The following is a 26,596-nucleotide window of genomic DNA, read 5'->3' as shown; positions in this document are numbered from 1 at the left end:
TGTTAGAACTTCCAGAATCTTCTCTAGCTGTCGCCATCCTCCCCAACCTTCAAAGCCCTGTTCAAAACTCACCTCCTACACAAACTTACTTTTTCTTCTCATTTAATGTCTGTACCACATTGAAGGAAGGGAAAAAATTCTTCGGTTTGATTAACAATTATGTAATGAGTTCCAACTTTGTTGCCAGGCATGGCCTTATCCCTTCAACTAGATTAGAAGTTGCCCATACTCTGGGACATCACCTTAAGCTTCTTGCTCCCCCCACAGTACCCAGCATAGTTACATTTTTTTTTATTTTTTATTGTTATGTTAATCACCATATATTACATCGTTAGTTTTTGATGTAGTATTCCATGATTCATTGTTTGTGCAAGACACCCAGTGCTCCACACATAACGTGCCCTCTTTAATACCCATCACCAGGCTAACCCATCCCCCCCCTCCCCTCTAGAACCCTCAGTTTGTTTTTCAGAGTGCATCGTCTCTCATGGTTCATCTCCCCCTCCAATTTACTCCCCTTCATTCTTCCCCTCCTGCTATCTTCTTCTTTTTTTTTCTTAACATATATTGCATTATTTCAGAAGTACAGATCTGTGATTCAACAGTCTTGCACAATTCACGGCGCTCACCACAGCACATACCCTCCCCAATGTCTATCACCCAGCCACCCCATCCCTCCCACCCCCCCAGCATAGTTACATTTAATAATGAATTATGGGTTTACATTGTCTGACTGAGAGATTTTATGTAAGTTACCCAAAATGTTTGGGTAGATATGATACATTGGTAATGTCAATGCCAGTTACAAGCACTAGAGCTATATGGATAGTTTGTGAAAGAAGGAAGAAGCCAGTTTTCAATCTGTTCTCATGAAATGATATCCATATCATGATCTTCCAACATTCTTTTTTTTTCAATATAATTAAATGTTTCTCAAAAAATCTCCTATATGTTTCTGAGGTTTAAATTTAGTTCCATGAAGTTTACACAAAAGCTCAACATATTAACACTTCTTTTAGGTGATACATTGGATAAAATGTTTTTGTACAATTGAAGAACCAATATGTCTGTTTAGAACATATATTGTAAACTTTGACTTAAAAAATATAAGTGGTTGATCCAGGACAACAAAAGAAAGATTTTTTTTCATCTGCTTTCAGAAGTTATATTTTGTTTGAAAATTTTATGAACTGTAAATTTGTAAATTTTCCATTAAGCTGATAAAAAAAGCAATCTTGGGATTGTACCAACGTTTTAGTAATCATTTTATAACAGCAATTTTTTGTAAAGAAACAGGTTTTTTCTACTAGCAATAGAATGTTTTTAAATTTTCTCTCCATTACCTAGATATTTAATTTTTAGTGTTATATTTTCTATGTATACCATGAATGATTGAGCAGATACCACCAAAGGCCACTCCAGAAAATTAATGTTGACTACTCTTAGCTAGCACGATACAGAAAAATAAACACCTCAAATAAGTAATTGAATGATTATTTTGTTAAGTGAGGGGGATGATTTCTGAACGCAAGATCTGGGACAATGGACAGCAGCAAATCCTGGTCAGAGGGCCAAAGAGCTGAGACCAGGTTGGAGTGGAAGAATAAATTAGAAAAGTAGATTTGAATCCAGTTGTCAGTAATCAGTTCATCATTTACATTAAAAAAAAAAGAGAGAGAGAGTGTGTGTGTGTGTAGAGGGAGTGAGTAGTCAGAAATCAGATTAGCTCTATTGGAATGAACATAATTGTTACCTGGAGTATTCTGGGGAGTGGCAAAGACTCAGACAATGGAGTTGGGAAGCATTTGGTAATCAGAAAGGAATGCTTAAAAATACATATATACAAACATGATGGGAGTATAGTTGAAAAAACCTAGATTTGGCATCAAAGGAAGTAAGGTCAAAACCTAGCTCTGGTCAAAGCTCATTTCTTTATCTGTAAAATGAAGGAAATAATATCTGCAGCACTGAATTGAGAGAAGTAAGAGAAAACCCTCTTAAACTTAAATGTCTATATACAGTATTGTTTTGGGTTTCTAAGTTGTCTACAGGCTCCTATCTATTCTTTCTGCCCCATTCTTTTCTTCTCCAAGGATGAGTCAGGGTTAAGGGCAAGAGTATTTTATTGGCTCTGGGTGCTAAGAGGTGGAGCTCTCCCTATGAGAAGCTGAAGGACCAAAGCTGGGCCAACAGGAGTGTAGAAAAATAATTACCTTGGCTGATCTGAACGCTATAATTCCAGTTATGCACCTTAAATTTTCATTAGCTTTTTAAGCAGCCAAATCAACTTGATAACTTATACTGAACTTGCATTCATATACAATTGTAAAGACTTTCCCTTTTCTAAAAATCATTAATCCTTATTTTATACTTGTGCTGCTGATATATGAAACCAGTGTGCAGCATTTTTATTCCTGTTAAATTGTATCCTGTTGACTGCACCCCTGGGGTCCAGTCAGCTAAGATATGGAATCTTAAGTATTAGCCTAACCTCCTAGATTTGCATCATCCATGACAGGCAGCATCTACCCTGAAGAAGTTTGAAATCAAATAAAGTGGCAAACTAAGTTTGGTAAATACTCCATCCTGAATAAGCCCTCTTGGAGATTTACAAAACACATTACTATACTGAAGATTCTGATAGCCTATAGTAAAGAACTCTAGTTAACTGCATTTCATCTTGTATTCCCCCCTCTTTTTTTTTTTTTTTTTTTTGACCATGGAACACACCTTAGGAAATTCTGGTATTAATAAGGAATGGAATACTATGTTGCCATTAAGAAGAATGAGGTATATCTATTTGAACTGACATGTAAATACCTTCAAGATATTAAGTGAAAAAAGTCAAATCCAAAAAAATAAGCATAATCTAACTTCACCTTAAACAATGAATAAATAAATTCAGTATTATGTGTGTATATGTATATAAACATAAGCAAGTATATAGAAAGGGCTAGAACAATAAATATCTTACTGCTTTCAGTGGTTACATCTGGAAATAGGTATAAAACCTAATTCAATGATGATAAATGGAGACTTTCATATTTTACTCCAAATGTCTCCTATTGGCTCAATTCTTTACATTGAGAATGTATGATAAATCATTTAATAGATACCTTTTTTAAATTATTACAGGACTGCAGGGTGAAATGAGCCAATATTTTAGTCAGTGTTTATATATAACTACATTTTTATATTGCAACTACCCAAATAAGATTATACAAGCCAAATAAACATCAACCTGTCCTTTTGGCACAATCAAAACCAAAAATTGTCCCTCCTCTCCAGATTCTGAAAGTCAGTCAACAAGGCTTTGTAAGATAAGTTGAACAGACTTGAAATTAGGTGGGAAATATCTCCTATATGGCTTATTCAGATAAAAGTATGGGTATTATGTAGTATAATTCTTACAACCTGTCTTGACTGACATGATGTTAAGGTAAACAGAGACCCAACCTCGAGAAATTCTAAGAGATTAAAATAAGAGGGCATCGTAGAGCAGTGCAAAGAACTGGCTTTGGTGTTGGATAGTTCTAGGTTCAAATCCAGACTCCTCTACGTTTTTGAGGCTCAGGTTACCTCATCTGTAAAATAAGGTTGTTTAAGACTTAACTGAAACCTATCGACTAATATGTCTCAAAATTTACACTTAACATTTTCCCCTACAACAACTTCCTATATGGCTTTAGGGAGAAGGCTAGAAGTCTGAGAAAAATTAGAGCTCCATCAGAAATGAAACCAAAAGAGGGGCTTGAAATTCAAGAAAAGCCATTCTGGTTTCCTTGTAAACAGGTAGTGACACCAACAACTCAGTGTTTACTACTGAGCATGAGTGGAAGGGATCCTGACAGAGGGACTCACGGCTGTGCTCTGTGGTCCTGGTTTGTAACCACTAGGCAACTGAGCTGTTTTGGCCCCAGAAATACTGATCCCAGTTCAAGTGAAATTAGAGCCAAAGACTTAAGATCCACAGCAGCTACACCATGTGTTAAAGGATTCTTAATAGGTACATAACATCTTTCACAGGCCTTTAGGAACATAATGAGGTGAGTCACTAAAAGAGAAAGATGAGAGAGAATCTAAGAGGAGAAAGGGACTGAAGTTTATCAAGGACCTAAGGCAAGGGTAGTTAAAAGTGGTCACAGATTTGTGACTTAAAGGAGTACAAGCGAAAAATCATGAAGAAAAAAATAAGATTTCAGGAAAGTGAATAAGAATAAACTTTTTAAATTAATAAATTTTAGAAAGCAATGGATTCACCTCATTTAGCATACAACTAAAAGGGCAATGTATTAAAGAGAGACAGTTTGACTTTTTTGTGATTTTTTATTAGCCCCTGGAATTCTACTGTAAACTTAAAAATGTAACCTTGGGAATAAAGAAGAGTATCACTTCAAGGTATTTCAGTAAATTGCACGTAATTTCTCTTCATAAGGACAAGGGACCTGGGAAACTTGTGTTCTGAGCTCTGGAGGTAGAGCGTGTTGCCAAGGAGACAAAGAGGCATCAGGGATAAGTCCTTCATAATCAGCCTCCATACATGTTTCTTGGGATGAGGAGCTGCACTGCCAGCACCATCAATTTTAGGGAGGCAATCAAGGATATAAATCACTCCTGTTGAGGATTTTCCACAGCAAATTTGTAAGCTGTCTAGTCCCTCTTATATACATGTTAGCACCTGTCATCCATAGCAGCACTGCTGAAGGGAAATATTTTGCCATCTCCTGGTCTCCACCTGGAAGGATTTTTCCCAAGCCTCTCTCTAGCATTTCTTTTCTCTGCCATTGGTAAATTTGTTAAATATATCTGATCTACAGCCAAGCTCCACTCTTTTCCTTCTCTCAGGTGTAGACTACTCTTCTGATCTTCCCTGACTTTCTACTTATCAGTACTTCCCTGCCTTAGTACTTACCCAAAGTACTTGGTATTTAATACTTCTCTTGGCAGAGACATCAGCCCTGTCCAGACTTCCAGGATCCAGGTGGGTAAATCAGGCTAATCCTCATGTTCAGTTAGGAGAAATACTTGGCTCCCTATTATTCATATCCTCGAACCTGACTTTTATTCGAAATAGGATTTTTTAGACTTTACACATTTTTTTTTTAATTTATGAAATTGTTGGGAAACTGGGTGGAGAAGATGGATGCCCTGAATGGAAGCCCTTCAGAAACTCTAAGAAAGGTGCTCAAATATGATGACTTTATTTTAACTGTAGCCCAAACACCATATGATTCAAAGAGTCTTAACCTGATGTCTTTGGGTAGGCCCCAAGATGTCCATGGACTCCTTGAAAATTTATAGAAATTTTTGCATGTAAATGCACTTTTCTGTCCCTAAGAAACGTTAAGAAACATCCACCTAATTAAAGGAAGGATAATAACAGCTAACACTTAATTAGTGCTTGATTTGTAAAAATAGAATTGTTTAAGCAGCTTGGATAGATTTAAAGAACCACTAGAATCAGCAGAGAAAAATGGAATTATAAAAAGTATAAAAAGAGAACCCTGGGCACCTGGGTGGCTCAGTTGGTTAAGCGACTGCCTTCGGCTCAGGTCATGATCCTGGAGTCCCGGGATGGAGTCCTGCATCGGGCTCCCTGCTCAGCGGGGAGTCTGCTTCTCCCTCTGACCCTTTTCCCTCTCATGCTTTCTATCTCTCATTCTCTCTCTTTCTCAAATAAATAAATAAATAATCTTTAAAAAAAAAGTATAAAAGGAGTTTAATAATTGCAGACTATAGAATTGAAATATATATATATAAAGAGAGACAGAGAGAGACCTTTTTACTGTTGAGTTTCAGAAGAAAAGGAGTCAGGATTGAAGAAAGACATAAGTCCTCAGATTTAAAGGGCCCTCTGAGTACAGAATAGGATAAATAAAAGTAAACCCATACTTAGAAAAATGGTAGTGAAACTGCAGTACATCGTAGATAGAGAAAACCTTAAAAGTAATAAAAACAAATAATGAAAGACAGATTACCTGCAAAGCTATGACATTTAGTTCCCAACAATAACATTACTAATATCTTCAAAGTCCTAAAATTCTAGATCCAGCTAAACTCTCATTGAAGAATTATAGTGCAATAATAAAAATTTCCAGAAAAACAAAGTTGAAAAAATTTATCATTTACAGATCTTTATGGAAAGAGTTGAAAGATGAAGAAAATTGGACCAAGAAGGAAGGAATAAGCTGAAGGAAAAGTGAGCCACGTCATTGGTAAACATAAGGTAAATGTACTAAGTATATTCTTTTAAAAAAAAACAAAATAAACAAAAACATTAAGGGAGGGTTACAAATGAGGTAGACCTAAAATACTGGGGGAAAAAACTATGAAAAAATGGAATGGGGAAAGCAGAATTAAAACATTATAAGTTTTGGGTGCCTGGGTGGCTCAGTTGGTTAAGCAACTGCCTTCGGCTCAGGTCATGATCCTGGAGTCCCGGGATGGAGTCCTGCATCGGGCTCCCTGCTCAGCGGGGAGTCTGCTTCTCCCTCTGACCCTCCCTCCTCTCATGCTCTCTCTCTATCTCATTCTCTCTCTCAAATAAATAAATAAATAAATAAATAAATAAATAAACATTATAAGTTTTCAAGAAAGGTAGAGATATCACTTTGGTCTTTGTTAAGTCAATCATGCATGTTAAAATTTTAAAGGTTACCACAAAAATAGAAATAAAATGTATAATATCAAAACTGTAATAGGGAGAATAAAGAATAAAGAGAAGTAAGGAAAGAGAAATAAAAAGCAGCCAGAAAAAGGGGATGGTAAAATAAAGACACACAGGAGGTAGAATAAAATCATAAGTATGCATTAATAATCATAGTAAGTATGAATGGATAAGTTTGATAGTTCAAAGTAGGGTACTTTTTTTATGAAATTTTTCAAATCAGCTATGAGCTAAAAGATTGAAAAACTCTGAAAACATATGATACAGAAAGGTGAAAATAAATTAATGGAAAAGGTACACTATGGCTTCTCTAAGAAATCACCAAGGGCTAAAGACTGCAGATGATTCTGGTGCTTAGGACATGCAGAGAGGACAAGGATAGGGAGAGGAACTGGTCTTGGACACCACGCTGGGCCATCTGGTCAAAGACATGATAAAGTTTCTGCAGCAGATCTCTTTCTTTTCCTTCCTTGACTTCCTTCTGGGCCATTTCTTGAGAATGAAATATTAAAGATGGCAGTCTTTCAGAGACATAAAAGGGGTCATTGGGAACCATAATGACTCATTGATCTAGATGTCAAATGCTCCAAGGAAGTAGTAACTGCCATTCATGGTGTCATCATCTAGACAAAGCATCCATTATCTGAGGGAAGACTACTGGGGAAACAAATCAGCAAACCCTATTCCCTCCTTGCAAGGTGGCTGGACACTGTGACTCTGTGTTTGTGCATCTGATCCCTTCTTTTCATAGTGGCAGTGTTTCTGTTCCTCCACCCAACAGGTTGCTGCTGATCAATGGTATTTTGCTGCCACCCTGGGTAACTTGGCTAAAGCCACCTTTAATGCCATCTCTCACTCTGACCTCTGGAAGATTAGTCTTCTGACCAGGAGTTCCCTGATTATCTTAAAGAAGAACACTTAGTGGGGCGCCTGGGTGGCTCAGTCGGTTAAGCAGCTGCCTTCAGCTCAGGTCATGATCCCAGGGTCCTGGGATCGAGCCCCACATCAGGCTCCCTGCTCAGCGGGAAGCCTGCTTCTTCCTCTCGCTGTCTGCCGCTCTGCCTACTTGTGCTCTCTCTCTATCTCTGTTAAATAAATAAATAAAAATCTTTAAAAAAAAAAAAAAGAAGAAGAAGAAGAATACTTAGTGTCATTGCAGAAAACTCAGAATTCTGCTGTGACCAAACCTATGTTTTTTATACCAGCAAAATAAAGTGAATTAAATCTAAGGGGAAAAAACTAGATATAGCAGGTAAGTGTTAAACAACATAGACTTTTGGACAAAAAAAAAGCTTTGTAGGAAAGGAAAGATTAATAAAAAGGAAAATTGCACCAGGAGATATAACAATACCAAACATGTGTTCATCTAAGTTGTAGCTTCAATTTTTTCAAAGCCAAAATTGACAGAATTACAAAGAGAAATTGACAAATCTATGCTCTCATAGAAATGAGCTCAGCAACAGATAATATAAGAAGCCAATAAAGTCTATGATATATTAGGAACTGAAAAACATTAAACTAGCAACTACCAAATAATCCCTTATACACTTTATATATTATTATAATAATATATATAATAATATATAATATAATATATTATATATATAATTATATATATAATATATATATAATAAATATATATTTATTATGATAATAATACACTAAGTTCTCTCCCTGCCCTATGAAGAATTGTCCTGAGAGAGAACTGAAAACCCACCAGACTTCACAAGGATTAGTCAAATGAGGCCAGTTCCCCTTGTGCCTAAGAAAAAATCAGGACCAGAAACACTGTTGGGGGTTAAGGAAACAATCCTAAAAGGAAAGCTGAGAGCCCAGCTCGGCACTAGAGAGAAAGAACAGTGACCACAGCACTTAAGAAGGGGGTTTTCAAGCTAGGTTTCCAAAGACTCCAGGTAATTAAGCTTCTAAACTCACTGGAGCAGGCTGCTTACAGGTAAAGGTCACCGGTCTCAGGTTGACCAGTTGTATGTGGTAGAAGTTGGACTAGGCCATAGTGCATGATTTGGACACTCAAGCCAAGCTGACTGGTCATCTGAATGGAGCAGACACTTCTGGGAATGGAAAGTTTAGAAGTTCTATAGTTCAGAGTGAAGGTGGCCTTCCCATTTCTTTTCCCTAACCAGGCTTACAGGGAACAGCAGCCTTTTCACAAGGTAAAGAGTTTAGTTCTTAACACACTATTGCCTCCCTCTTTCCTGGTTCAGCCCAACCAATCTCCTGAAATACCTCACTTTATAGCCAGGAAGAGGTCAACAGGCTTTTAGAACAGTCTCTAAACAGATACTGAAATTAATAACTCAATTGGGTTCATTCTGCTGTCAAAGATCCCAAGGATATGGGGAGGTACAATAGGTTTTCAGACAGAAGGTAGGTAGGAATAAAGTTTGGAGGCCCTACTCCCACACACACAAGCTGTGTGTCTCCAAATGCAGGTTACAGGAAATGAAGGCAGAGAGAGATTAAATGTCTGGTTTAGTCAGTGAGCTGCATAGCCAAGATTAGAACTCCAGGCTCCCTGAGCCACTTCCTCTGTGTCACACTGTTGCCTTATTTCCTGTTTTCCACCCTGGTTAATCATTACATGAAATTTGAAAACCAGTCATCAGGCTAAAGAATGTAAAGTCTTCAGGTAATTAAGGATGTCGGTGATAAAGAGCCAAAAGAATGCTATCTATATGTAAAATATTCTCCCATATGTAAAGTAAATAGATGTGAACTCCAGCTATTAGGGTTAATATCCTGCTCCATTTTGCATTTGGCTATTGGTTTCATCAAAATTAGACATGTTAAGAGTGAGGCATGCTGAAGTTTCTCCTGTTCACTTTTGGTTTTAGTTTTTCAACAAAACTTACTACTTGAAATAGCAAGAAATGAGTCGATCCAATTAATAAACCAATCTAGAACCCATATAATTTTGCCAGAGTCTTAAAATACATATTTATTGTTCATTTTGATAACAAGTAATAGAAATAATATACCTTTTGTAAGAACTAAGTAAGGCATTTAATTCTTCCTATAAAGGGATAAACTAAAGACATTTGTGAAAGCAGATGGCTTGTTCTGCTATATTCATTCGTTATGTGTTCATTACTGCTATTTGTTCATTTTTATACTTTACACCAGAGATTGGTAAACTTTTTCTATAAAGGGAGAGATCATAAATATTTTCAGCTTTATGAGCCATACAACCTTGGTTGCAATTATTCACCTCTGCCACTGTAACAAGAAAGCAGCCATGGATGGTATGTAAACAAATGAGCATGGCTAGATTTGGCTCCAAGCTGTAGTCTGCCAGTTCTCTACTCTCTAATACAAACCATATTGTGTGGCAGGACAGGGTAGCTTGCTGAGTGAAGTATATAGTCTAAACCAGTTGACTGACATTTTTGTATGCAATTAAACTTACTTAATCTCTTTATAACTTATTTATACGTCTTATTTCACCGAGGGAATAAGCTTTTTTGATGATGGAGACAATAATTTATTAATTTACTCTTCTCCCTGAACCTCACACAGATGACGCTTCCCAGAGGAAAGAGCACGGGCTTCACTGTCAAACTGATCAGAATTCAAATCCGGATCCTGCCACTGATCAGCTGTGTGACACTGGATGGGTTATAGACTCTCAGTCTCTATTTCTTCATCTGTGAAACTGGGGATAATACTTACTTCATATTGATGGATGCAGTGACATGTAATGGAAATAATATACTGTCTGTAAGAACGAAGGCATTGAATTCTTCCTGTAAAGGGCTGATGATATATTCATGATAGCAGATGGCTTGTTCTATGTAAAGCACATAGTAACTGACTGAGTCTGACTCCAGGTCAAAATCCTGTGTGTGATCTTTTGGGCCTGACTATGGGCCATTAACAAGGGTCTGCCTGGAACTCTTCATGGGGCAAAGCCGTCCTCCCCACACCAGAACAACAAGATAGTTTACAAATAGGGCATCTGGCCAACCTCCCCGTCTGGCTTGAAACACCGGCGCTGCCAAGATGCCGGCTTACCACTCTTCTCTCATGGACCCTGACACCAAACTCATTGGAAACATGGCACTGTTGCCTATCAGAAGTCAGTTCAAAGGACCTGCCCCTAGAGAGACAAAAGATACAGATATTGTGGATGAAGCCATCTATTACTTTAAGGTCAATGCCTTCTTCAAAAACTATGAGATTAAGAATGAAGCTGATAGAACCTTGATATATATAACTCTCTACATTTCTGAGTGTCTAAAGAAACTCCAAAAGTGCGATTCCAAAAGCCAAGGTGAAAAAGAAATGTATACACTGGGAATCACTAATTTTCCCATTCCTGGAGAGCCTGGTTTTCCACTTAATGCAATTTATGCCAAACCTGCAAACAAACAGGAAGATGAGGTGATGAGGGCCTACTTACAGCAGCTGAGACAAGAGACTGGACTGAGACTTTGTGAGAAAGTTTTTGACCCTCAGAATGATAAACCTAGCAAGTGGTGGACTTGCTTTGTGAAGAGACAGTTCATGAACAACAGTCTTTCAGGACCTGGACAGTGAAAGGAGCCTGAGCAGACACTTTCCACAGCCGTGGGCAGCATTTTACAGCAAGGTGTACACAGTTATTTGCCTTTATTTGATAAAGTTTTATACAGAAGAGAGAAGAGAGCGTGTCTTCACTTGAAGAGCTCTTTTATCAAGAATTTGGGGCGGGGAGGGAAGAATGGGTGATTTGAAATTTTCTGCAGTATTAAGCTGGTGCTTAATAAAAATAAGTAAGAATAAAAAAAAATAGGGCATCTGTATTTAAAACAGGATATACTCATTTTCTACACTCACTTAAAAAACCAGACTTTTCTTTATAACTGACTCCTATAAAATAGGAGGCAGTGGCCTCACACTACATCAAAAACTAATGATGGTGATTAACATAACATTAACATAACAATAAAAATTTTTTTTAAAAAGGAGGCAGTGGCCTCATCACAGGGAAAATTCAAAGACTCAATCAATGCACAGCCTTACATTTTTCTCCTCATGGTTCTTTTGAGGATGATGCTTGAGAAAGAATACCAGTATCTGGTCACGGCTGGGGTTGGGGGATGGTTGGTGGGGGTGGCAGTACCAGCAGCCCCGGCTCCCTTCAGCTTAAGATATGTTACCACAGATGGTGCTGGGAATTGTTCCCACTTACATCCACACAGCCACTTGTTTGCATCCTAAGATGATGTCATGGCTACGGCTTCTCATTTTTTGTGTGAATTCCTTATTCAACATGAGCTTGAAGGGCTAATACAGACTTAAAACCAACCTATTTGGGGTATAGCTGTTTACCAATCCAGTGATAGAGGAAGGCTCAGTCTGCGGTAATTACTGTGGTTTATAGGATGTCTCAAGTGTATTGCACAGAATTTACAACCCCAGTATTACAAGGTAGGAAGCAAGCAATGGGTGATGAAGGCAACATTCCAGGTTCTATTTGTTTGCTGCTTATTAAGATGAAAAGGCATAATGTAGCTAGCATTTCTTCCGACTAGAATGGAAACAAATGATGTGCCTTTCAATATCCAAAGCACTGGAAGTGTGTTACTTTGGTGAAGACAATGATGATCTAAACCGTAAAGGTCACAGAGCCAAGATAAGTAAGGTCACACTGCCAAGAAGCAAGAGAAGACATTAAAAGGATTGATCAATGAGAACACTCTGCTGTGGCTTCATTTTTCTTCTGTACGTTATAGAAGACATAAAGTGAAATCTGAGAAAACAATCTCCTGGTGCCTGTGGGAGAGGATACAACATGCTATATAACACCAAAGAGACACAATCATATTGCAATTTGTGAGCAGTCAGGGGAAGAAAACTTGTTTTGGTTCTGCCAAGATTACAGAGCACATGAGAAGTGAGAAAAAGACTAAGAGTTAGCAATGAACACCTAAGGAAAAAAAAAAAAAACTTCTGAAGGATTTCTTCCTTATGGATCATTAATTTGGGGATCACACTCACTGTAGCTGAATTCCTTAAACACATTTATTCACAAACTACTCAGAATGCTTCCAGGCCACCATCCCTACCAAACAAGCCATCAGCAGTGGCTGAGAAAGAAGCTAATTCCATATTAGCCAGAGTGGTGGGTAATTAACAAGGTAAATCGGCTTGAGAAAAACTGTACAATGCATTCTACATCAAATATAAATGATTTTTAGAATATCCACGTGCTGTTTCCTTTTGCTAGTTCTAAGTTGAGAGCTTCCAATCTGTATCTAAATATTGCTTCTGTCAGAGATCTGCTCACTGATACCAACATCCACGAGTTATTGAACACCTTGGCACTTATATTCATTTCGTTTAATCTCCATGCCAATTGCTCAAGGTAGATTTTATGTCCGTTTACAAAATGAGGAAAGTGCAGCTCTGAGAGATTTGGAAAGTGACTAAAGACAAAGAAGTAGTAACTTGTGGAGCCAGGATTTGAGCCCCAGGCTGTTGATGCAAAGTTTATGCACTTTCAACTCTGTCACAAGCCACCGGAATGTGTCTCAGTATTGTTTTATGGTCACAGAGTGATGCTGACTTCTGACAGGACACATGCAACAGGTAAGTGCCTATCAGCTACATGTCGACTCCTACTCAAAAGAGATTTCAGTCTTAAGTTATAAAAATTGCACAAGAAATACCTAAATAGACTGCATTTGTGAAATGCATAAAACTTGAAAAGAATGGAAACTGAGGAATTGGTTTTCTCGTGCTGGTCTTTCATTAGCAGAATCAGGACAATAACTTGATTTCCTTCATCTTCCAACCCTTCCTCCTCCTCTGGCCATAGAAAAGTCTCCAGCTCAGGTTGACCAGCTGCCTTCATAGATTCTACTCTAAGTTTCTGCTAGACCTTAGTTTCCCCTGGAATTTTCTCCACCCATGTCTGGGGCAGAATTTCCATTCTGAAAGGGCTCAGGAGCAGCAATCTTTTTTGTTTTTTTTTATGTTCAATTGGCCAACATATAGTACATAATTAGTTTTTGACGTAGTGTTCAACGATTTATTAGTTGCATATAACACCCAGTGCTCATCAAATCACGTGCCCTCCTTAATACCCATCACCCAGTTACCCCGTCCCCCACCCCCCTCCCTTCTATAACCCTCAGTTTTCCCTCCCTTCCCCTGTTGTTCTCTGTGCTATTCCTTATGTTCCACATATGAGTGAAACCATATGATAATTGGTTGACTTATTTCACTTAGCATAATACCCTCCAGTTCCATCCATACCCATGCAAATGGTGGGTGTTCATCCTTTCTGATGGCTGAGTAATAGTCCATTGTGTGTATATATACACACACACCACATCTTCTTTATCCATTCATCTGTTGAAGGGCATCGCGGCTCCTTCCACAGTTTGGCTATTGCGGACATTGCTGCTATGAACATTGGGGTGCATATGGCCCTTCTTTTCACTACATCTGCCTCTTTGGGGTAAATACCTAGTAGTGCAATTGCTGGGTCCTAGGGTAGTTCTATTTTTAACATCTTGAGAAACCTCCATACTGTTTTCCAGAGTGGCTGCACCAGCTTGCATTCCCGCCAACAATGTAAGAGAGTTTCCCTTTCTCTACATCCTTGAAAACATCTATTGTTTCCTATCTCAGGAGCAGCAATCTTAACTGAAAGAGACAACTGAATCTCCAATATCATAATAGCACTTTATGTAAAACACAAAAAGCATAATTGTCTGTACCCATAAGGAGGGTCAAGAGCCCACAGACCTCCTTCCTGGGAGGACCTCAGCTCTCACCTCTGCTCCACTTCTTTCACTTGCTCCTTCCTATCCCACTTGGACCTGGATCCTGCTTCTCTTGTTCAACTATTTACATTCTCAAACTTGTTAAGATGTGGAAAGAAAACAATGTCAGAGTTTATGTGGCCGACTTCAAGCCCCACCCTAGCCCCAGCTTTCTGTTTTTGTCTAGAAAACAAGTAACTCAGCCTACGGTGACTGACAAAACCTAAAGAAAGGTCATCCATTCCCTTTGTTGCTCTCTCCACTCTGCAGAGTTATTTAAAATTCTGCTTTCACTGATCTGTGCACTTTTGTTAGATAGGTGTTTACACAGACCAAGAACATAGAAACTGTCTTCCCACATCAGTGTGTCAAAAGACCAAAGTCATCTTCTCTTTCAGCCGCCACTACCCCTGCTCTCTTCAACTGGTACACAATCAGGTGAAAGGCTTTAATTCAGAGCTCTCCTCCACCACCACACACGATAGGGCTGAGCCTAGGGCTCTGTGGACAGCCTGCCTGTCCCCCAGTGGACAGCCATGTGACCTATGGAACTCCTCTAGGCCTCAGTGGCCCCACAAGTCCAATAAGTGATATTAATAGTCCTCCTCTCACAGAAGCATTGTGACAATGAGATTAAAGAATCCATGTGAGCTGCTTAGCTCAGTACTTGGCATTGTGTGTGCTCAATAAATGACTGCTGCTCTCATTACTCCCAAAGGGCCTTTTTCTAAAGTCTATGCTTGTAAGAGGCATGGGAGTCATGGTGCTCAGATTTTAATAAGTGCTCAGTAATAACTGACCCCTTCTAGAGAGAGTTTGAGCATGAGCTTGTTTCCAGGGCAATGATATTTTCTACTGCTGGCTCTTGCAGGGACCCCACAGAGATATGCTCTCCTCAAGGGCCAGCCTCACACATAGAAGAATGTCTTTAGTTCTATCAAGAGCACCCAAACCCTGGAAAAGTCAGTCGTCCACCTATTTTGACCCCTGAAATCCATATATGAGGGCAAAGCCCTTCATCCCTTAACTGGAGATAATGCTTAAATGCTAAAATTTCCCTTTCTGTACATGACTTATGCCCTAGCATTCTGAACATAGATGATCCTTTCTTTCCTCCTAAAAGTAGCCTCAAGACCATCATAGCAAATTAAGAAGTTGAAGCCCAAGTCCAAGGGTGGGGGCAGGAGGGGCGTGATAAATTGTATGCTGTCATTCTTATCTGTCTGAATATTCAGACAAAGATGATAGTATCTCTCTTCCCTGTTGCCACTTCTAAGTGTAAGTATGGTGGGAAAAGGTCCTTCTCTTCCCCTTGTCAGGGTTAACCCCATATGAACATAAACAAGGAGAATCAGCTGTGTCTGATCCAAAGCAGAGACTAAATGCAGAAAGAGCATGAGGCTGAGCATGAGGATGGAGTGAGCAGGCCAGGGCAGGCAAGGCGGGGTGGGGCAACCTGGGACAGAGGAAGCAAGAACAAGAGGAAATGGGAGGGAGAGACTGCTGAGACCCAGCGAACGCTGCACCATTAGACTGGCACATAATCTCAGTCCATGTAAGAATGCTAGATTTACATGTATCTCAAGCTCTCCTCTGTGACACTTTTAACAAGATACCTTTGTAAGGTCTGAAGAAGCTCCTCAAAAAAGTAGCTCAACTACAGAATCTTCATTTCCCCACAAAAGCCAAGAGAGTTGGAGACTAGGGAATGAAGAGTTTAGAGAGTTTTAGGAACCAGGGGCACCTCGGTGCCTCAGTTGGTTAAAGTGTCCAACTCTTGATTTGGCTCAGGTCATGATCTTAGGGTCATGAGATGGAGCACCACATCGGGCTCTGTGCTGGGCATGGAGTCTGCTTAAGATCCTCTCTCTTCCTCTGCCCCTCCCCTCCCACTCTTTCTCTCTCTCTTAAAAAATGAGTTTTAGGAACCTAGGACAATTGAAGGAAATATTACGTATTTTTTGTAATAGCTTTTAATGAGGGTTTCACCTAGTAGTATGACACTAGACACCACCTGGACAGGGACAATGAGGCTTAAATTTTTCAAGAAGATATTATTCTTTGGCATATACACTGTGTAGTTGTTCATGTATCAACTTTTTTTTTTTTTTTTTTTTTTGCTGTGAAGAAATGGACCATGCATTGATAAAGGAATGTCCAGTGTTAAATGACAGGAAAAAGTAATAATTGTGAAGCATTCATAGGTACAGTGCAAATTTAATTACCAGACCCCGGAAGAGTAAAACCTCTAATTGTCGCTACTTCCTTTTTTTCCTTTACTTCTGCCTCCTTGCCCTGCCCTTCACTGATTTTTTTCCCATAGTAAAGATCACAAGAAACAGCTGCTCTGGAATTAGAAAACCTCTATCCTACTAATTAGCTCTACTAATCTTGCTACTGGCTAAGAATAACACAAGGGATACCAACGTTTATCTTTTAATAAAAAGTACATTTAAATTCATTGTTTCTTTGGATTTTAATAATATTCCTTGAGATGATTTTTATTTCATAAACCATACTGGGAATCACTGATGAGTATATATTTGTTGGATATTTTTCTAAATTTTTTCTTCTGAAGGAATTTTTTTCAGAGAAACCTCGTTACAGTTCTACAATCCCTCATCCACAATTCCAAAACCCAAAAAGCTCTGAAAATGGAAAGCATTGCATAACACAGTTGGCAACAAAAACTGATCTGACCTGAACTCATTTGAAGTCAAAACCTGACCTGAACTGGTATAAGCCTATTTACAGTTTTCATTTATCCCACAATGTATTGTAACTGTAAATACACTTTTCTGCAGAACTATTGATGGGCTTTATTACACAGGGCTGCCCTAGACCCATTTTACATGCAATATGGTACATTACTATTCTAAAATCTGAAAAAAATCTGAATTCTGATACACATTTGACCTAATAAGCTTCAGATAAGAATTCATGGTTCCATAAATATTTGTTAAATAAATAAACAAATGAACTAAGGACTTTATGAGTACCATGTTTTACTATCTAACTCCAGGCTAGCTTTTGAGCAATGGCTCTGGATCCCTTTGTCATCTCATTAGACATTCATCTACAGAGAGAGGAGCTCTGAGTCTTCGGCATTGCCGACGGCTTCCAGGTTTCTCTTGTTATATACAGTGATAAATGGAGGTTGAGCCCTGGGCATCCATTGGATCGTTATACCACATCATCCATTTAACCACTCACTCCTCCGTTCATCCACCAAATATTTATTAAGTGTTACCACCAGGCACTATGTTAGTATAAGAAATACAAAAATGAATGAGATACTCTCTACACTCTAAAAACTCTTATTTGTATACAGAGAATAGATTGGTGGTTGCCAGAGGTGGGCATGGGGGGCCAAAATGGGTGAAGGGAATCAAAGGTACAAACTTCCAGCTATAAAATAAGTAAGTCAGGGGATGTAATGTGCAGCATGGTGACTATAGTTAATAATACTGTATTCCATATTTGAAAGTTGCTAAAAAAGTAGATCTTAAAAAAGTTCTCCTAACAAAAAAATTTTTGTAACTATGTATGATGATAAATATTAAGTAGACTTACTGTGATCTTTCACAATGTATACAAATATTGAATCATTATGTTAGACATCTAAAGAATTATGTTACATGTCAATTATGCCTCAATAAAAAATAAATTTTTAAAGTGAAACTAAAAATTATGAAAAAATGAAAATAAAAACTCTTTATAATATCAATATTATGAAGCAGTATGTTAGAAATCTAAAATTATCTTCTGTGTAAAACAGTCACTCATGCTTTCTAACACACATTTATTAAATTATACACTATGTCAGGCATTAAGGATACAAAAGTGAACAGACCTTGCTAAGGGGGCACTAACTCTAGTGGGAAAGGAAAATGTATCCTTTTGCAGACATCCTTACATAGTGGAGAGAAAATTCCTATCTTTGCCTTAGAAAGTCAAAAAGCTTTCCCAAAGGTGGTGATGTTTGGGCCAGAGTGGTTGCTTATTTAGGGAGATGTATAGAGCAATAGGATTCTAGGGAGAAGTCACAGCATGGGCAAAGGCACAGAGGCTCAAACTAGTTTGGCATGTAGCGCTAGAATCCACTTGGAGTGGCTGCAGTTCAAGATGCACGTGGAAACAGAACATAATGCAAGTTGAGGAGAGCCAGATCATGAAAGGACTATGTTCCAAGCTGAGGAGTGTATACCTTTTCCTCTAGGCAGTGAGGAACACTTGAACACTTTTTTTTCTTTTCTTTTCTTTTTTTTTAAGTAGGCTTCATGCTCAGCTTGAACTCATGACCCTGATATCAAGAGTCCAATGTTTAACTAACTGAGCCCCCCAGGCACCCCCTGAAGGATTTTAAAGCAGCTGAGGGACATGATCAGATTTACACATGAGGAAAATTCCTCAGATGGGGAATAGTTTGAAGGAGAACAAAGATAGTGAATGTGTTTCCAGCAAGATGCCCTTAGAATAAGCAATTGAGGAATACTTGTGTCTTGCACAGCTGGCCCTAAGGGAAAGTTATGAGGCCCTAAATGAACTCATGAAGAAGAGGATTTTCATCACTCCTTTGTCACCCTACTTTCCTATGTCTCACTTCCCTGTGGAGGTCCTCAGTGACTCAGATGTTCAGACTTTGGCCAAGCTTCTTCAAAAAAAAAAAAAAATGGTGTTGCATTTCTTTTAAAATGAAGGACAGTGTAATAACAAATACTTTTCCCTTAAAATATTTTTTTGCAGCAAGGAAAGAGTAGATAATTTACACAACAAAACATCATTTTCTCCTTCCTTTTTCCTGAGTACCTGTTCTACATTTTACATCCTCTGAAAGGTCAGAGGCATCCCTAGAACAAAGTAGTAACAATAAACCATTCACATGCAGCCCCTGGGGTCAGCATGGTGTGGCATACATTTTTTGTGAATTCTGGTTTAATTAATAAAATCTAAATAAGAGCAATATAGCAATGATTCAAACAATTGCCTATCAGTTCTTTTATACATGTATGGAACAAATGAGTGTTATTAATTCTTAGGTAGAGCTCAGAAGCACTGAGGGGAAGGAAATACGTACTTGCGTCCTTTGATAGGAGAGTATTTAACAAAGACTAATCTTATCTCTTGATCTGAAAACACTCTCTTTAGCCTGTTATTGGCTTCAGAAGGATGGGATGTGATTGACAGGGCCTTTCACACCACTTAGTGTGGTTATAGTCACATGGACATCTTAATTAACAAGGTAAAGATAGTGATACGGTTTGATCTGAGATGCTTATATATTGAATTGTCTCCTTGTCTGTACACCATTTGATTCCATTAAAATTAAGTTACAATGTTGCCTTCTTTTGGCAGCCTCTTTTAAAATTTAGATACCTAGGAATGAGTCCTATATGAAGCTTCATCCAGACTGGTTAAGTGGCTTAAAGTTACACAGCTAGCTTGGAAAAGACTAGAATCTAATCTTTTATTTCTGATTTGCTATTTATCCACAAATTTCCTATTGCCTGATTATAACCTCATGAAGAAGACTGACTAGGAAGATGCTTCAAGACCTGAAGTTACACAAAATTGCTCAAATAAGAAAATATTTCTTGAATATAAATAATTGAATGCTAAGCACTACCTGACATGGGCCTCACTCTATGGGCCTTAAAACACAACTACAAAATGTCAGTGGCATGGATATAATTCCTCATCTGAGCTCTAGTTGGAAACCACTCAAATGAATAACCCAGGAAGCTCATGCAATTCACCAAGCCTCAGTCTCCTTATTTGTAAAAACAAAACAAAACAAAAAAAGATGGAATAATCTCTTCCCTGTCAATTTTTCAGGACGATTGCAATTTTTCAGGAGGACCAGGTGCTGGTGCACAAATTCTGGCCCATGAGTCAAATCTAGCCCACCACCTGATTTTGCAAATAAAGTTTTATTGCAACACAACCACATTCATTTATGTATGTATTGTCTATGGCTGCTTTCATGAAAAGTTAAGACCATATGGTCCACAAAGCATAAAATATTGACTATCTGGTGCTATAAAGAAAAAGTTCGCCAACCTCTGGTTTAGATGATTGTTATATATGTGTAGAAATTTGCAATATAGCATATACATTTTATACTTGGTGCAGAAATAGACCTGGGGCAGAGGGTTCATCCTACTAGAAGATGGGACACCTAAAGCACCAACCTTGGATTGACCTAGCTGTGTGGTAAACACTCAGGAATATAGTAGGGTGAGCACGCTGCACTTGATGAGTCTCTTATACCACTTACACCAGCTGAGTCTCCAGAGCAGTCAAAAGGGACCAAGAATGCATCAAATATAAATAAAAATTTAAAATAAACTTGGAAATGATAAGATATAGAATCTGACAAGATTTTCCCCCAATAGGCTATATATCCTCTGGGAATTAAGGGATCAAAAAATGCAAATATTTTAGACTGTGAACATGCTGCTAAGTTTTCACTGAAAAGTTTTCCATATGCATCTATGCAATGGATAGACCAAATGCAGCTATGCAATTTTTTAAATTGAGATATAACAAAGTACACAACTTTTAAGTACATGCTTCAATCAATTCTTACCTATGTATGTAACTGAGTAACAGATACTTAGATCAAGGTATTGAACATTTCAACACCCCAGAATTCTCCTTCGAGCCCCCATTCAGTTGATAAGCCCCTAAAGAAACCAGGTATTCTGGTACCTGTCATCATAAATCAGTTAAGCCTGGCTTTTAAACATCCTATCAATAGAATCAGACAGTATACATTCTTTTGTGCCTGGCTTCCTTTGCTGGGAACAAACCTCATGAATTCAGGATCAGTCATTTCCTCTCTTGGCTGTGAAGTCAGTCAAAACAACACAAGAAAAGAACAGAAATTAGGGCAGCTGATCCACACTGCCTACCTAGATCTGGCATGTTAGCTAAAGGTAGAATCTCACTATTGAAAACTGCACTGCAGTTTTCAAATGGTAAATATCATCCTGCTCCCTAACAGCTAAAAGCCATAGGGGGAAGACTCTTCTCTGTGATCAAATGCTTGCCTCAGCTTGGCCTGCTTAGACTAAAACCTGCACCCTCAGCAGTCTGCCTTCTAAGATCCCCACATATTTGCCAAAGGCCCATACCTCAGCGTAAACTCTGGTGCCTGCACTCCTACATGATCACCTGTATAAGTAGCCTCTTGATGGTGGACAAAGCTGCCAAGTTTCAGCGACCCATCGTGGTGAAAATCAAAGCGGTTCAGCACTTACTACAGAATCACCAATGCTAAAAGCACACACCAAGCTAGAAACCTCCAGATTCACACAATAGTTTGTTCTCACGAACTGGACTTCTTGTTACTGTCCTAAGACTTGGCCCACTGACACAGAGATGGTTGGATCTGTGAGGTGGTCTGATAACTGAGACTTCTCTTCCATCCTGAGTTCTGAACCAGTTGAGAAATAAAAGAGTCAGCTGGTGGAGAGCCAAAATATTCCATGTTTTACTGATAAAGCCTACGTCGATAGACATAGATAACATCTGCAAGTAAACAGACTTCCTAACGCCAAACCCTAGAATGAGACTCTCACCAGTCCAATCACCTCAAGCCTATTCTGACAGCATGGAAAAGCTGAGGAGAATGTTGGCTCCCCACAGGCAGTTCTCCCCTAAGGAAGGGGGAGAGGAAGGAGCTGGGTTACATGTGCTCAATTTCTCCTTCCAAACTCACCAAGCAGATTAAATAATTCATCCTCCCTGGGGAGACACAAATGAGTGAAGCTTCCTCCACATAGAAGGAAATATCAGAAAAGTAAGAATCCTTCAACAGAGACATAAACTATCAATAAACTATTAGCTAACACACTACTTATATTGTTAACAGTTAAATATTTTTTTAAAGATTTTATTTATTTATTTGACAGAGAGAGACACAGCGAGAGAGGGAACACAAGCAGGGGGAGTGGGAGAGGGACAAGCAGACTTCCCGCCGAGCAGGAAGCCCGATGTGGGGCTGAATCCCAGGACCCTGGGATCATGACCTGAGCCGAAGGCAGACGCTTAACAACTGAACCACCCAGGCGCCCCAACAGTTAGAAATATTAAACCATACTTAAAACATGGAGTAAATATTAATCAGAATATGTTGTTAACTGATCTTGAAAACCCTTTTCACTGACCATAAGAGATGATGTTTATAATTTTTTCAAATGGTTTTAGATGACAGAAAACAATATAGCTTACAAGTAGGGTATCTATTTTTTTCTCATTTACGACAGGGAATACTTTATTCAAACTCATCAGAGAAATGGACAGCTTGGTTCTGTAACAAAGCATTGTGTTTAAAGCATAGGTCAGTAAATGTATGTGAGAGTATACACTGCTGGATACAAATTAACCAGTCAGAACACAGCTTTTCAATGTTTAACACAGAATAAGCTTCCCTGTAAAAGCAGCACCTTTGTGACATGTTAACTTCAGTACTCCTCTCCTTCTTCCTCACACTCTCCTTCAACAGAATCCACACCAACCTCCTCATAAGAATTCTCAAAGGCAGCCATGTCCTCAGAGGCCTCAGAAAAACTCTCCTCCATGCCCTCATGCATGTACCAGTGAACAAAGGCACACTTGACATACATCAGGTCAAACATGTGGTCCAGGTGAGCCCAGGCCTCAGCAATGGCTGTGGTGTTGGCTCAGCATGCACCCAGCTCGCTGTACTTTGGCCAGGTCTCCACCAAGTACCACAGGGGGAGGCTGGTAATGAACGCCAACTTTGAAGCCAGCAGGGTACCAGTCAACAAACTGGATGGTACACTTATCTTGTTGGTAGCAATGGCAGCGCTGACATATTTAGGAACCACGTAACCATGGTACAATAGGGAGCAAGCCATGTATTTACCATGGCCAGGGTCCTATTTCACCTTGGTTGGCTGGCTCAAAGCATGCATTAGTGATCTCTGCTACAGAAAACCGTTCATGGTAGGCTTTCTCAGCAGAGATGATGGGGGCATATTTGGCCAGAGGGAAGTGGTGGGGATAAGGCACAAGGTTGATCTGGAATTCTGTCAGATCAACATTCAGGGCTCCACCATATCTGTGGGAAGCAGTGATGGAGGACACAATTTGACCTATCAACCTATTCAGGTTAGTGTAGATTGGGTGGTTGATACCAAGGTTTCTACAACAGATTTCACAGATGGCTGCATTGTCCACCATGAAGGCACAACCAAAGAGCTCCAGGGTGGTGTGGGCGTGGGTAAAGAGGATGGAGTTGTAGGGCTCAGCTACAGCTTTGGAGACCTGGAGGGCTGGGTAAATGGGGAACTCCAGCTTGGATATTACTTCACAACTGAGATACTAATTATTCAAATGATAATTATAAGTTATGAATTACCTTTGTGCAAGAGCAATCTCAAAAAACTTAAGGTTTAAGAACAGAAGAGAGGGGAAAAAATGCCAGGGTATCTAAAATGATGGATGAAATATGTTCTTTTTTCAAAACTAAAAATTAGAAAAATACCTTCCTTATGTGAGATAGATACAACATAAATGATACCGTGATCATATTGAAAGCTTCACAGCTAAGTTAGCAAAGTCAAATACATATTGCATGTTATAAAATACATTTTCTAAACTAAGAACAAAAATATAAATAGCTGTTTTCGGGCGCCTGGGTGGCCCAGTTGGTTAAGCGACTGCCTTCGGCTCAGGTCATGATCCTGGAGTCCCGGGATTGAGTCCCACATCGGGCTCCCCACTCAGCAGGGAGTCTGCTTCTCCCTCTGACCCTCCTCCCTCTCATGCTCTCTGTCTCTCATTCTCTCTCTCAAATAAATAAATAAAAATCTTAATATATATATCTATATAGATAGATAAATAGATATATAAATAGCTGTTTTAGTCAAGTCTTACTCCCCCACCATGCTCATGTAATAGTAAAACATATTATATCTCTTGTGTTCCTGCTCTCACTAACTCTCTCTGTCAAATAAATAAATAAAATCTTTAAAAAAAAAGAATCATCAAGGAAAAGAAAACTTATAGTCATCATACTGTTTATGACACTGAACTTGAATAATATATTTTTAGGTACCATCAAGTTGAAGGATAAAGCTTTGACATTAAACAGTTAAATATCCATTAAGACACTGCCTCATTCCTGGGGCTCTCAGGTGGCTCAGTCATTAAGCGTCTGCCTTCGGCTCAGGTCATGGTCCCAGGGTCCTGGGATCAAGCCCCGCATCGAGCCCCACCATCGGGCTCCCTGCTCCGCGGGAAGCCTGCTTCTCCCTCTCCCACTCCCCCTGTTTGTGTCCCCTCTCTCGCTCTGTCTCTCTCTGTCAAATAAATAAATAAATAAATCTTAAAAAAAAAAAAGACACTGCCTCATTCCTGAAACATCTCAAAAGATTGAAATAGTCACTTAATTCATTGAACAGTCTTTAAGTGCTTACTGTGTGTTGAGTATTATGTTAAACACAAAAGCTGTAATTGTGAGCAAGAAGGATGGAGCTTCCAGTCCATCTGAGGAGACAAAATTAAAGAAAACACAGCAGTAATGTGTAAAAAGTGCCACTGAAAATGCCACTGCTCACAGGCTAGGAAAATTCAATTTTTAATAACAGGTCTGCCTTAGGCCACCAATTCTGTTCTCCACTCATTGAAAGAATATATTAAAATATCTCATTAGTCCATCCCTTTTACCTTTTACCTTTGCCCCCATATTACCATCTTAGGACATGCCCTATCATTTCTCACCTGTTTGCTCCTTTCAACCCATCATTTATGCTATGCCAGAGAGACATTTCTAAAATACAAACCTAAAAAATAAAATAAAATGCAAATCTGACTGCAACTCCTTTGCTGCTCATACTGCTGATAAATAAAGTATGGACTATTTTCCCACATCATTTCTGGGCCCTGTATTTCCATTTCCTTAGTTCTGGCCCCATTCAATCTCATGGGGCATTAATGCTCCATGGTCAGGAGACTGCCAACTCTGGCTCCAATTCTGCCACTAACCAGCCATGTGTGACTGAGAGCTGTGTCACTGTCCCTCTAGCCTCAGGGTCCTCATATCCAGTAATATGAAGTCATATGACTAAGTCATCTTTAAATCCCGTTCAGCTCTCTGACTTAGCAGAACCACTGAAGTATAGTGGAGAGAGTCAGATTTAGTTTTGAGTTCTGGCTTTGCTAAGTAACTAGCTGTGTGACTTTGTGCAAGTTATTAAACCTCTCTGTACCATTAGTTTTGTCACAAATAATATGCTGGTATATAACCATATTATAGATAATATGGAGCTATATAATGGAGGTCTGCTGGTATAGAATAAGGAGATATAACAATACCTTCCAAACTGAATTCTTTAGAAGATGAAATGAATTATATGATAATAATTATTTACAGTCTGATTTCTCAAACATTTGTCATAAAATTGACTTTCTGCTCTATAGATTATCTGAGGAAATTTAGGAATATTCTTAATGTACAATTAAGCAGGAGTCATCAACAGAAATACTAAATTAGTAACATGGTATAGGAAACGTGAAGTTCTGTGAAAAGGTATATACTTATATTAGCCTCTCACTAACTCCCCAAACCTGATAAAACCATCTTTAATTGCCTGTTATTTTAGTTATCCATGACTTTATCCATTTGTTCTATTGTAAACAATTAAAGGTTGACAAGCTAATTACCAAAGTTGCTATATTAGGAATGATTCATTCTTTAAGCATTTATTGTGAGCACCATGCCAGATACTGAGCATTAAAATAAATGAGACCGTCCCTGCCCTCATAGAGCTCACAATTTACAATATTGGTGGGCATGGCATATAATTATGCAAAGTATAATTCTTTCTTTCCAAGACTTGAAAATGGTATTAAAAATTAACAGTATAATTTTCATATCTATGAGAAAGATGCCCAAGGGAGTTTGAACTAAATGATATCAAGATCCCTTACAACTTATTTTGTGATTCTACTTTTGTGAGTCGACCTACCAATCAAATGCAAAAAAAGAAAAAACACCCTCAAAATCTGGAGTGGAATAAACTGATCTGAAAAGTCACTAACAGGCTTTCCTGAAAGCTACTGCTGGAGAAATATATCTTACTAGCTCTTCTGGGAGAAAAGGGAGAAAAAAATATTGCAAATATAC

The 26,596-nt window shown here is 38.7% G+C and overlaps 1 long non-coding RNA gene and 1 pseudogene across 1 annotated transcript in view; one reads left to right on the top strand and one right to left on the bottom strand.

The window, feature by feature from the left end:
• Window positions 1-26,596, bottom strand: part of LOC141372672 (uncharacterized) — a 204,651-nt gene that overhangs the window by 120,245 nt on the left and 57,810 nt on the right. The gene's annotated exons all lie outside the window — the stretch shown is intronic.
• On the top strand, window positions 10,654-11,435 carry LOC112825847 (actin-related protein 2/3 complex subunit 3 pseudogene; annotated as a pseudogene).

Source organism: Callorhinus ursinus, unplaced genomic scaffold (assembly GCF_003265705.2).
Source record: "Callorhinus ursinus isolate GAN/ISIS: 27379988/994484 unplaced genomic scaffold, GSC_fseal_2.0 scaffold4, whole genome shotgun sequence".
In the NCBI taxonomy this organism is placed as follows: domain Eukaryota; kingdom Metazoa; phylum Chordata; class Mammalia; order Carnivora; family Otariidae; genus Callorhinus; species Callorhinus ursinus.
The sequence above is the reverse complement of the archived record's forward strand: the minus strand, read 5'-3'. Positions and strand labels throughout refer to the sequence as shown.